A 12,542-nucleotide genomic window follows, 5' to 3' on the forward strand; every position below is an offset into this window, starting at 1 on the left:
GTTTTTTAAAAAAAATTGCAAGGGTTCATATGGATGTCTTGGGCATTTGTAAATTTTAAAAATATGGAGCAGTTTCCCATTTAGGGCAGACAAAAGAATTTTCTCCTTTTTTTAAAAAAAAAAAATTTTAAAAACTTTAAGCCACTTTGCAAGTAAAAAACTTCCCAAGTTTTAAAACTTTTTTCAAGATTTTTTAAAAAAAAATTGAATGTTTTTAATCGGGGTTTTAATTTTTAAAAAAAATCAAAAATTTTTTGGTTTATTAAACCCCAATTTTTAAAACCGTTACCATTGCAGGGAAAATGTGGTGCCGGGTTTTTTTTTTAAGGGAAAAAATAGGGTTTTTGAGGTATTTTAAAAAGGATTTTTTTGTCTTGGGGAAAACCCCGTTTAAAGCCAAAAGCCAAAGGTTACTTCTGAAGGGAATAATTTAACTCTGGGATTTAGTTTAACAAAATGAACAAACAAGAGATTGAAAAAAGGAAAAATAAAAACGTTAGGGAAAATGAAAAAATTTTTAAAAAATTTGGGAAAATAGCAATGTAAATTATTTTTCTAACTTAATTTTGGTCAATTTTTTGAAAAAATTTTCAAAAGGTACAGGGAAAAAAAACAAAAAGGGGGTTTATGGGCAAGTTTAGAAATTAAACATTAAAAATAAAAAAGGAAAAATTTTCCCAATTTCAATTATTGGGGGGCGAGAGTTCAACGCCCCCCGGACCAAATTTTTAATAATTTCAAAAAAAAATAAAGGTTTTAAGTGAGGCTTTTTATTATAATAAAAACAAAAATGAAAATTTAATCTTTGATGTTTTTAAATTGGGGGTTCAAATTTATTTCTGGAAAAATAATTTAATTTTCAAAAAGGCACAATGGGAAAATAAATTTTAATAAGACAAACACTTTTATTTATTTTAAAGTGATCAGGCTGTTTCTCTCTTTTAAACCCCGAATAAACTTTCTTTAATTTAAGGGGGGTTTTTTTCCCTAAAGGGGGTTTGGGGGTTTGTTTTTTCTTTAAGTTTGTTTTTTAAATAGGGGGTTTTTCAATCCGGGGCTTCCCTTGGCTCCCCTTTTTTTCGTCCAATTTTTTTCATTTCCCCAAATGAAAAAACGTTTTTTTTTAAAAATTTTAAACTTTTTTGTACCTTTAATATGTTAATTCACAATTAAAGGGGAGTACCCAGGGGAAATATAATTTATGTCAAACCCCCCTTGGATTTAAAATTTCCCTTTTTAAAAATCCTTTATTTTTAGGGACCTGGTACCCAATGAAATTTTTCCCCTTTAAGGTTTTTTTTTAAATAACCTTAAAAAGATTTTTTTTTTTCCCTTATACGGGGGTTTAGGGTTTTCCCCCCTTTCCCCTCTACAATGGGTTTTGGGGGTCCCCGGGGTTTCCCCTCACTCTGGGGCCCCTAACTCCCTTCCCTCCTTTCTAAAACGGGGTCCCTAAACTTGTTGGGCCCTCTTTTTAACGGGGGCCCTCAAGGCGCCGGGGCCCCTCCTTTTTCCCCTCGGGGCCCCAAACCGCTTTCTTTTCCCCTTAACGGGGGTTTCAAGGCCCTGTTTTCCCTTTTCCCTTCTCCCTGTTCCACTAATTTCCCGGGCTAGAAAACTCGGTAATCGGAACAAAAGTTTTAAAATTTCCCTAAAATTACCCTTTTTTTATTGAAAAAATTTCTTTCTAATTGTTGCAGAAACTCATGTTAAAACAGAATTTCAGGGAAAATGTTTAATTTAAGAAATTTTGTATTATTAAGTAGTACTTTCAAAAATATTCTTTTTTGCAGGGAACTATTTAAATTTTTTGAAAATTTGTTTTCTAAGAAAAGGGTTTTTATTTAGATCTGCTTTAAAACATTTCGATTGTAATCTTATTTTTTTTCATTTCCGGATAACAGATTTACCCTTACCACTACCAACAACATAACATTTCTGAAAGTGGGAACGAACGCTCCTTATACTTGCAGCTGTTAATAGGATACAGCCTTTTGAAAAAAGGGGTTTAAAGGGGAGGGACCCATAAGATTTAAAAAAAGGGAAAGGAACTAAGAGAAAAGCAGCTGTTGGGGAAAAAAGATTTTCTGAGCAGCATTGGGGCTCCATTGGACCAGGGCACCAGAGCCCCCACAGTTAAAAGGAAAGGAGGACCAGGCCCCCACTTTAAAAGAGGAACGGGAGGCCAGGAGAACCACCCCCTTTAAAAGAGGCGGAGGCCCGGCTCAAGTTCTCATTCACTCCTGTGAAGAGTGAAGCTGAAGAGAAGCTCAGTCCTCTCAGCTTCAAAAGACAAACTGAACAGATGGAAATAGAAGCTGATGAGATGATTGTGGAGGACCAGAACCAGCCAAAAAAGATCAGATAGACCTCCAGATCTGATGAAAATGGAGACTCTTCGAACCAGATACTGATGACTCTGTTGATTGGAAAAAACCAGAGAACCTCAATCAGGTTTAAACTCTTTGAATAATGAAGAAGTTTCTGACAGTGATTCAAGTGAGAATCTATTAAGCAGCTCTAAATGTGGGAAAAGATTTCACCTCAAAGGATTTTTAAGAAACACATGTTAACTCACACAGGAAGAAACCTTTCAGCTGCTCAGTCTGTAAAACATCTTTTACAAGGGGTCATTTAAAGAGTCAATGTTAACTCACACAGGAGAAACCTTTCAGCTGCTCAGTCTGTAAACATCTTTTACAGAGAGATTTAAAGAGTCACATGTTAACTCACACAGGAGAAAACCTTTCAGCTGCTCAGTCTGTAAAAATCTTTTGCACAAGGAACTTTAAAGAGTCACATTTTAAACTCACACAGGAGAGAAACCTTTCAGCTGCTCAGTCTGAAAAATCTTTTACAGAGGAAACTTTAAAGAGTCACATGTTAATTCACACAGGAGAAAACCTTTCAGCTGCTCATCTGTAAAACATTTTTACAGAGGGTCTTTAAAGAGTCAATGTTAACTCAAAAGGAGAAAACCTTTCAGCTGCTCAGTCTGTAAACATCTTTTGCACAGAGAACTTAAAGAGTCACATGTTAACTCACACAGGAGAAAACCTTTCAGCTGCTCAGTCTGTAAAGATTTTTTGCACAGAGGAACTTTAAAGAGTCACATTTTAAACTCACACGGGAGAAAACCTTCAGCTGCTCAGTCTAAAGATCTTTTGCACGGGGGTTTAAAAGTCACATGTTAACTCACAAGAGAACTAATTTGAGTTTTTTTGGGAAAAGTTGACATTTATTGACCCCCTCACTTGTCAACAAGACCTTGAAAACTGGACCCCCCTCTTTTGGGGCCCAGTGACTCACTTCCAACTGGGAGGCTCTTCCACTAACCACTAAACCATCTCCACTAAGAAAATTTTAATCTGGGTAGAGTAGTCACCGTTTTTTTTTGTTTAGCTTTACCTGCCCTGTTCTTTGTCATCGGGTATTTTATGAACCACCAGTGTTCCTGTTGTGCTTGTAGCTGCTGTCATAGCGATCCAGGCTGCTGAGCTTTGTTGAGTTGAGATCCTCCACCAAGAATATGTCAGAAGACATCAGTTATCGGTCCAGTGACTGGCTTTTGTGATACAATTACAGTTACTGTACTTTACTGCGTTGAGGAGCTGCCTTGTTTGGAGTGTTTTCATCTTATTTTTGCTTCCATCCACTCTCATCCGCTTAGTCCGGGGTCTGGTCTTGGGGGCAGCAGACCTAGCAGCCTGACCCAGGCTTCCTCTCACCTGCAACATTTTCCAGCTCTTTCTGGGGATCCTGGGGGTTCCCTAGGCCAGCAGCGAGATGTAACCCCTCCAGCGGGTCCTGGGTCTTCCGGGTCCCCTCCAGTTGGACGTTTGGAAAACCTCAAAAGGGGGGCGTCCGGGGGCGTCCGAATCAGATGCCCGAACCACCTCAGCGGACTCCTTTCGATGCGAAGGGGTAGCGGCTCAACGCCAAGCCCCCTCCTGATTTTAGCTCGGTACCCTATCTCTCAGGCTGACCCCGGGCCCCCCCTACGGAGGATATTGCGACCTTGATCTTTGGTCACGCCCAAAGTTCATGACCATAGTTAAATTGGAATGACCGACCAGTAAATTGAGGCGTTCCCTTTTCGCTCAGCTCCTTTTTACCAAGACGGTCCGCTATAGCGCCTGTTTTACTGCTGCAGCCCCCCGATCCGCCTGTTGATCTCTCCCATCTTCCCCTCACTGTGAACCAGACCCGAGATGCTTGAACTCCTTCGGGGCACTCTGTCCCACCTGGAGGAGCAGTCCAGGGTTTTCCCGGCAGAGCACCATGGCCTCAGATGTGGAGGTGCTGACTCTCACCCCCCCTTCACACTCAGCTGCAAAACACCCCAGTGGTGAGATACAATATTATGGAATTTGATGATTATTGTTAAGGTGAATCAACTGTTATTGTTTTAATAAGCAGTCTCTGTGATTATTTTCTGCACATGTGTTGTGATGATAGCTGGTTGTTATCATCAGAGCTCAGATTCAAACCGTCACTGTTTACTCTAAATGTGGATTCAGACTTTGACTAAATTTCTGGCAATGCCACATGACATGATCCACCGTTTCTGCTGTCTTGCAGTACTCGCACAGTCCGTTGGGTGTTTTTTAATTTATTGTTTTGTTTAGCTTTGTATGTTGTTAAGAATATAAAAATGCATACATAGTACCCCATGTACCTCACTTTGCATTAAGGCCCTGAAGCACCAAACCGTGTGTCCTCCTATGGTAGTCGGGCTCTGACCAGAGAAACAGCTCATGCTCACCCACATGTTTTGGAACATACTGACACTGCTGGATAAGAAGCACAGATACTGTAGGTAAAAACACTTCTGGACCTCGGCCAGAAGATGACACATCCACACAGGCTCTGACCTCACCCTGACCGCTCAGTCGTGAATTAAGATTTAAATAAGAGCTGTACCTGTCACCGCAAAAACTTGTTTATGAAGCAACAGATAGTTTCAAAGCCTTTTAGTTTCTATTATATTAAAGAAACTGCACAGCTCCTGCTTTAGATGGAGAACAACATACCCCTGATTATGATGATGGCGAGAAGATCGTGAGCCCAGAGGGTGGGACCACCCTGAGCTCCATCAGAAGGTGTTCAAAGTCAAACCAGGAACACCTCCATCTGTTTAACTGGGGATGCACCGATCTGATGGGGCCCCGATCCATATCGGCCGATATTGCCATTATCGGTTTTGATCGGCGTTCTCAAACGGCCGATCAAACCGATCGATCAGATGACGTAACATCTGCGAGAACTATCGGGCGTTTCAATCGGGGGACGGGCGATCGGGCCCGCAGAGTGAGAGGTCCACGAGGATCCTCCCCCCGGGGGCCCCCCGTCCCGAGTTGAATCTCGGGGCGACTCAGCCGACTCTCACATGTCTCCCCCAAAGACTGATGCTCAGGGTCCTTTCCAAGCAAAGGGGGTTTTGATAAAGTTAGCGGAAGGATTTATGTGACAACACCCGGGTTTTTGCAAAGTTAGCGGAAAGAACCACGTGAAACAACATCCGTTTTCAAAATAAGATGTCGACAAATCATACACAAGATTATAAAAGTAAACAATGAACTGATTTTGTATCTTTATAGATCATTTCTGAGATTTAGCTTAAATTATGCTAACATTAAATCATTTTTACTGGACCAAGGAAGAGTTTATAAAAATAAGTCAGACTTTTGTATCATAATAATAATAATATTCAATTTTATATAGCGCTTTCTCTAAATACCCAAAGTCGCTTTACAGAGACCAGTAGTCATACACACACACAGTCATCCCGGTGGTGGTAAGCTACATCAGTAGCCACAGCTGCCCTGGGGCAGACTGACGGAAGCGTGGCAGCCAATCAGCGCCTACGGCCCCTCCGACCACCACCAACATTCATTCACATCCATACGACCGGGATGTGAAATAAAGTCCTGTATATAGATTTCCCCAAGAGTTCCAGGAAATGAATAATGCAGATGTGTTCCATACATATCTGAAATCCCCTACAATAGCAATCAAACCATTTTAATATATCAATTAGGACATGTTTCAAAGTAAAAGTCGTAAATGTTTAAAGAAATCTGTAATTTCTTTAATGTTTGAGTTGCTTTATATATGTATTTCCTCATAGTCCTAAGCAATAATGCTACACAATAAATAGAATGCTTCAATCGACACCGTGATCGGTATTATCGGAGCGGCAGATACTGATTTCAGTGATCGGTGATCGGCACAAAAAACTGATCGGTGCATCTCTAGTTTTAACCAACCAGTGCTGCTGTCGTGAGCCCAGAGGGTGGGACCACCCTGAGCTCCAACGATGAGATGGACAAAGATTAAACCAGTCCTCCATCTATATTATCTAATCACGCTCTTAAAGATAAAAGAGTCATGTTCTCCTGGAGAACGCCAGTCTGTTATTGAACGATGCTTTGAGCTGACTTCATCCAGGCCCGTGCTGCACGTTAAATGTTTTGTGTCTTTGGACTTTTGTTCTACCACACTTAATTAAATCCACTTTGTTTTGAATTTTACTTTGCCGTCCTGGTCATTTTTTCCCCAAACCCCGACAATGTCCAATCCTGAGTCTACTCAATATGTTTTCTTCTCGTGCTAAATATTGTTGTCCTCCCTTGTTAACATCCTTCTGAATAGTATACCAACCCCCCCCTAGAAACCTAAAACCTTCACTTGTTCAATAATTTGCCCATATAGCTTTAGCTGAGTAACCACTCCTCTCTTCCTAGCAAAGCAGATTGTTTTAGTTTTCCCCAGAAAACTTGAATCCCCATGCATAAGACCATCTTTCTACTTCATTCACGGCCTCTTGTACCTTCCCTTTAATATGGTTTATGTTGTTCCCCCTCTTCCACAACGCTCCATCATCTGCGAATAGGGATCGTCCAATATCACTCTGAACTCGAAGGAACACCTCATTTATCATGATGGAGAACAGTATTGGACTGATTACACGACCCTGAGGTGGACCATTCTCCACCGGGTATCTTCTCGATAGTGCTGTCCCAATTCTGACTTGGATAACTCTGTCAAGTAAAAAGTCTTTAATCCAATTGTATACTCTGCCCCCTATTCCCATAATATTCAACTTAATCATCAACCCTTCCTTCCAAACCATGTCATATGCCTTTTCCACATCAAAAAACACCGCCATCACTGACTCCTTATTTACCTGGGCTTTTTTGATTTCTGTCTCTAAACAAATAATTGGGTCCATAGTTCCTCTACCTTTCCGAAATCCACTTTGATGAGGTGTTATCATTCCCGTGGTCTCCATGTAATAGCTTAATCCCCGGTTATCATTCTCTCCATAATTTACCACATGAGAGGTTAGTGCTATGGGTCTATAATTTGTTGGATTTGATGAATCTTTGCCCGGTTTCCTGATTGGAATAATCACAGCTTCTTTCCATGATCTAGGAAGTCTCCCCATTTCCCAAATTTGATTATAAAATGATACCAATTTCGTCATTGCTAACCTACCTAAATGTTTCAGCATTATATAACATATTTCATCCTTCCTGGTGATGTCAATCCGGCTCTTTCTATCCCCTTTAACCTCTTCCAAAGTAAATGGGGCATCCATTGAACAAAGTATTGTCTCTTCTTTCCAGAGCACCAGGATGAGCCGACCGTGTCCTTTCCTCCCAAATTTACCCTCTCCTGTAAGGTTGGCAGAGCTGTGGATTTCTGTTTTTTGCCATCATCTCTGCCCTCTCCCCATCTGTCGCTGCCGTTTCCTCCCTTTTTCAGGTACTGGATACTGCCATACTTTTCTGATTCCTCTCATGCTTCTGATCATCCCCCAAATCTCTCCCACAGGTGTTGATCTCCCAATTCTACTACAGTAATTCCTCCAGCTTTCCCTTTTTGCTTTCCGAATGGTTCCCCGTACTCTTGCCTGCGCTTGTTTGTACTGGATCAGATTCTGGAAGTTATGTGTTCTTTTTAACAGCTTAAGAGCTTTGTTTCTTTCTTTCACTACTCTCCCACATTCCTCAGTCCACCAGGGGACCCCCTTTCTTTTCATCCTTCCTTTACTTTTAGCTATTGCTTGTTTTGCTGCTTCCAGTATTGTAAATGTCATTTTTATATCAACCTCGTCGACATCTTCATTTAAGTCTATTTTATCCATTCTTGCTCGTATATATTTGAAAAGTTCCCATTTTGCCCTATTAAACACCCACTTACCTACCCACTCCCCTGTTCCTTCCTCCTTTGTAATGCTATTTTACACTTTATTGGAAAATGATCACTGCCCACTGATGTTTCCTCTTCTACCCCCCACTGCATATCCCTGCTAAACTCCTAGATACCATGGTTAAGTCTACCCCGACATGTTCCTGTGTGCACATCGAGTCCCTCTGCCATCGTTTAAACCACTCAATGGTCTCGACCCCACCGTCGATGGGGATGCCAGTCGATGGGGTATTTTAGATCGCATGACATAAAAAATTGCCCGCCCCCTGTCACTTTCTCTACCCAATTACAGCAGAACCCGTCTTTTGTGTCTCGTGTCGCGTTAACAGTCCTCTGCCCGCCCCCCGGGAGCTCATTTCCCACCAGAAAGACTCCCCCCCCTCAACAACTCTTTTTCCCCTGGGTGAGCCCCTTACTACACCCCTCGGTCGATCGCCTTGATTTGGGACATAATAAAGCTCGCATGCTGAAAAAGTGTGAGCACCCCTGGTTTAAACAAACCAAATTGTGTTCCTCTCGTAACTCTTCCATTACCCCCCCATTGAGATCTGTTCTTGCTCCCCCCTAATGTACTATGTGCATTAAAATCTCCACATACCACCACCTTGTTGCCACCTATCCTTTCAATTTGTGCCAATCTATTCACCTCTAATTTTTTACAGGGATTAAAAAATGTACAACTTTACCTCCCCTTTCCCCTTGCCCAGATCTCCAGTTACATCTTGAGCTCGGTCCCTATCTTCCCTCTCTAAATGTGCGCTTCACTAAAAAATTTAAATCCTCCCCCCTGACCACCCCCCCTATCACACCTAACACCGATATCCAGCTAGTCTGAAGTCCAAATTGGTTTTAACCATGTTTCCTGGATGCATATGACATCTGGCTTACTGGAATACCCCCAACATATTTTTGTTTTCTTGTCCATTTGCCAATAAACTCCGAGCATTCCATTGTAGAATTAACATGATGATTAATCCTGTGAGCATGATTCATTGGTGAACTGCCCCTGTTTTTTAAGCTCTTCCTGTACCGCCATCCCAGTTATTCCGTGAATATTTAAGTATCTTGCTGCACTTTTTACTATTATTTCAATTTTCTCAGATCTCCCTTTTGCCTGGAATGTGAGAATGAGAGGGCGTGTAGTACCATATTACCCCACTAAAGAGCTTGTAGTACCATATTACCCCACTAGAGCCTGTAGAAATTTCCCCCACTAGGGGGTGTGTGTACATATCACCCCACTAGAGCTTGTGTAATGTTACCCCACTAGGGGGTTGTAGTACCATGTTCCCCCCTAGAGGCTTGTTACCATTCACCCCACTAGAGGCTTTTTTACCATTCCCCCCACTAGAGGCTTGAAACCATATTCCCCACTAGAGGGCTGTGTACCATGTTCCCCCACTGGGGCTTGTGGTACCATGTTCCCCACAAAAGGCTTGTAGTACCATTTCCCCCACTAGAGAGCTTGTTACCATGTTCCCCACTCCCGTGAAATTTTACCCCACTAGGGGCCTGTGTCCCACATTCCCCACTAGAGCTTTGACCTATTACCCCACTAGGGGCTTGTGTACCACATTCCCCACTAGGGGGTGTGTGTACCAATTCCCCCACTAAAATTTAGTACCATATTACCCCACTAAGAGCTTGTAGTACCATATTCCCCCACTGAGCGTGTACATTTTCCCCCTAAGGCTTGTAGTACCACATTCCCCACTAGGGGCGTGTACCAATTACCCCACAAAAGAGCTTGTAGTACCATTTTCCCCCACTGAGCTTGTAGAAATATTGCCCCACTAGAGGTGTAGTCCCACATTCCCCCACGGGGGCGTGTGGTACCATATTACCCCACTAAAGAGCTTGTAGTACCATATTCCCCCCAAAAAACTTGTAGTACCATTTTCCCCCTAGGGGCTTTTTCCCTTTGGGGTTTCCCGTACCCTTTATTGCATGATATATTTATAAAATTATATTTAAATATATTTTTTAGGGCTGTGAAACTTTAAAAATTTTAATCGGGTTAATCACAGGTTTTGTGGATTTCATGATTAATCCCTATTGTATTCTCGGTATATTTTGTGAGAACATAAATTTATGACAAAAAAACGGATATATACATTTTTACATTTTCTATACAATTTCTGCAACTCAGCAGTTATTTGATTTTCTTCCATATGGAACATTAATACATCTTCATCCTAAACAGAATGTTTAACCCCCCTGTTACCTTTTGGGGCAATTTGACCTGATTCAATGTTTAATTTGGGGTTTTTTTCAATTTGACCCCAGGGTTTTTTCACTGTGTCAAACATATAAAAAATATCAACTTTTATTTATTTAAAGGGCTATTTGGTAGTCAACAAACAAACATAAAGTACCCACACTTAAACTTGGGAAGCAATATTAATTCTAATAATTTTCTGGAGGTTTTAATTGCTGGGGTCAAATTGACCCCGAGGGTAAAAAATGTTAGTAAATGTAAAGGTAACAGGAGGGGTTTAAAAAGAAAATTTTCTCTTGTTTGTCAACCATTAACTCCCCCATGAACAATCTAAAGGCCTCTAGTCTTCCTCTAGCAGCTGCTGAGGCAAAACTGTGTGGGTTTTCTTCATGAACTGGGCCCTGATGAAAAGGGGGGCACCTGCAAAGCTGAAACCTCACCGGCCCCGGGCAGGTGGACAGATTGACAAGTGACTTTTTTTTCTCGGTCGATGCGCGCCGGAGCTCTGTGGCCGAGGCGGTCGATAAGTGTTAAAACCCAAGAGACAGAAATGACATGCTGCTGTGGAATCGATCAACATGTCAGGGGGGGGCCAATCTTTTTAAAGTCATGCGATCTACCGAAAACCCCGCGATCGACTGGCAGGTCGCGATCACGTGTTGAGACCCTGATCTACAGGAAGTAAAAGTCGAAAAGGTTTCCAGGTGAACCTGGGGAAAGGGTCATTACCGATGAACAGACCGTCTGCATGAGGCGGACAGTTCAGATTAAGGGGGTATTGGAAACTCATTTTGCAAGTGACTTTTTTTCCCGACCAACAACAGCGGATTGGGAAACTCATTCTGGGATGGTTTGCGTTAAAAAAAAAAATAGTTAAACCTGTAATTGAATTAACTTGGAAGGGTTTTTTTCCCGCACTTTTAATTTTTTAAAATATATATATATCTCGCTGGTTTCTGGTTTTGCAGTTGAGTAGAGACCACGGCCTCCGAGCTCCAGGGTCAGGGGGTTTCCCGTGGAGGGGGGTTTCCCCCAGGGGTGGGTCTAAGACTGTATGATGCCGTTCGCTATGGATTAATGAGGTTTTACAGAACATAGTTCAGTAGGGGGGACCACGCCCCCCATTCAGCCAATCATTGAGGGCAGTACTTAAAACGTCACACCTATTCACGCCCCCTTGTCAGGGGGACATTCCCAAACCCCTACCCTTCTTCCCCTCTCTCAATCTAGTCATGTCCCCCCAATTTCATCCCCCCTTCCCTCATTTTTCCTTTTGCTAGAAGAGGGTTTCTCAGGGCCCACATTCCCACCAGCTAGGGACACCCCGGGCACCCCCAACCCCCCCTCACCCGCTGACCTTCTGCCGTCTAACCCCCCCTCCCTTACTTCTTACCCTCGACCGTTCCCTTTGACCCCATCCCCCGTCATCCCACATCCCTTCCCTCGATTTCCTTTTTTCTTTGCTGAAGAGGCCGTCTCAGCGCCGACATGGCGCTCTTCCAACCGGGCGAGATCCAGGGCCCACGCGGGGGGTGATACCTCCCCGGGCGCTCCCCCCGGTTTTGGGGGGACAGTACGTAAGCTGGGGGGAAAAGGGCCCTTCCATGTAACAAACCTGACAAAAAACCCGACTATATCAACGCCTGACGGACCCCCGGGGGGAACACCACGGCACTTGGGGTTGGCGTTGCAACCGCAGCAACGCCAAGGGCCCCACTTCACGATTAACCCCGCACATGCTTCCTTCCGTTTCCCCCATAAAAATGGGAATGATAACCATACCCTGCATGCAACCTTCCTTCCCCAGGTAGAGACACGTCGCGCATCGGACAAGCACAATCCTAAACTACTGGCCTGAAACAAACGGTTCTCCTTAACCCCACGGACGGAGCTGCGTCTGAAGCCTCGTAGCCCCCCTTCACTTACCACGCTGCCGCCAGCATCCGGCTGCGCCATCCACGATCCCCCCCAATTCATCCCGGAGCTGACCGGGCCCCCCCGCCCCCTCCTCACCATTCCCGGGGGTCTAAAAACCCCCTACGCGGGACAGTCCAAACCGCAACCATCGAACCCAAAAACATCAGTCTGAGGAAAAAAATAAACTTTT

The sequence above is a fragment of the Pseudoliparis swirei genome, chromosome 11 (genome assembly GCF_029220125.1).
Source record: "Pseudoliparis swirei isolate HS2019 ecotype Mariana Trench chromosome 11, NWPU_hadal_v1, whole genome shotgun sequence".
Classification (NCBI taxonomy): Eukaryota; Metazoa; Chordata; class Actinopteri; order Perciformes; family Liparidae; genus Pseudoliparis; species Pseudoliparis swirei.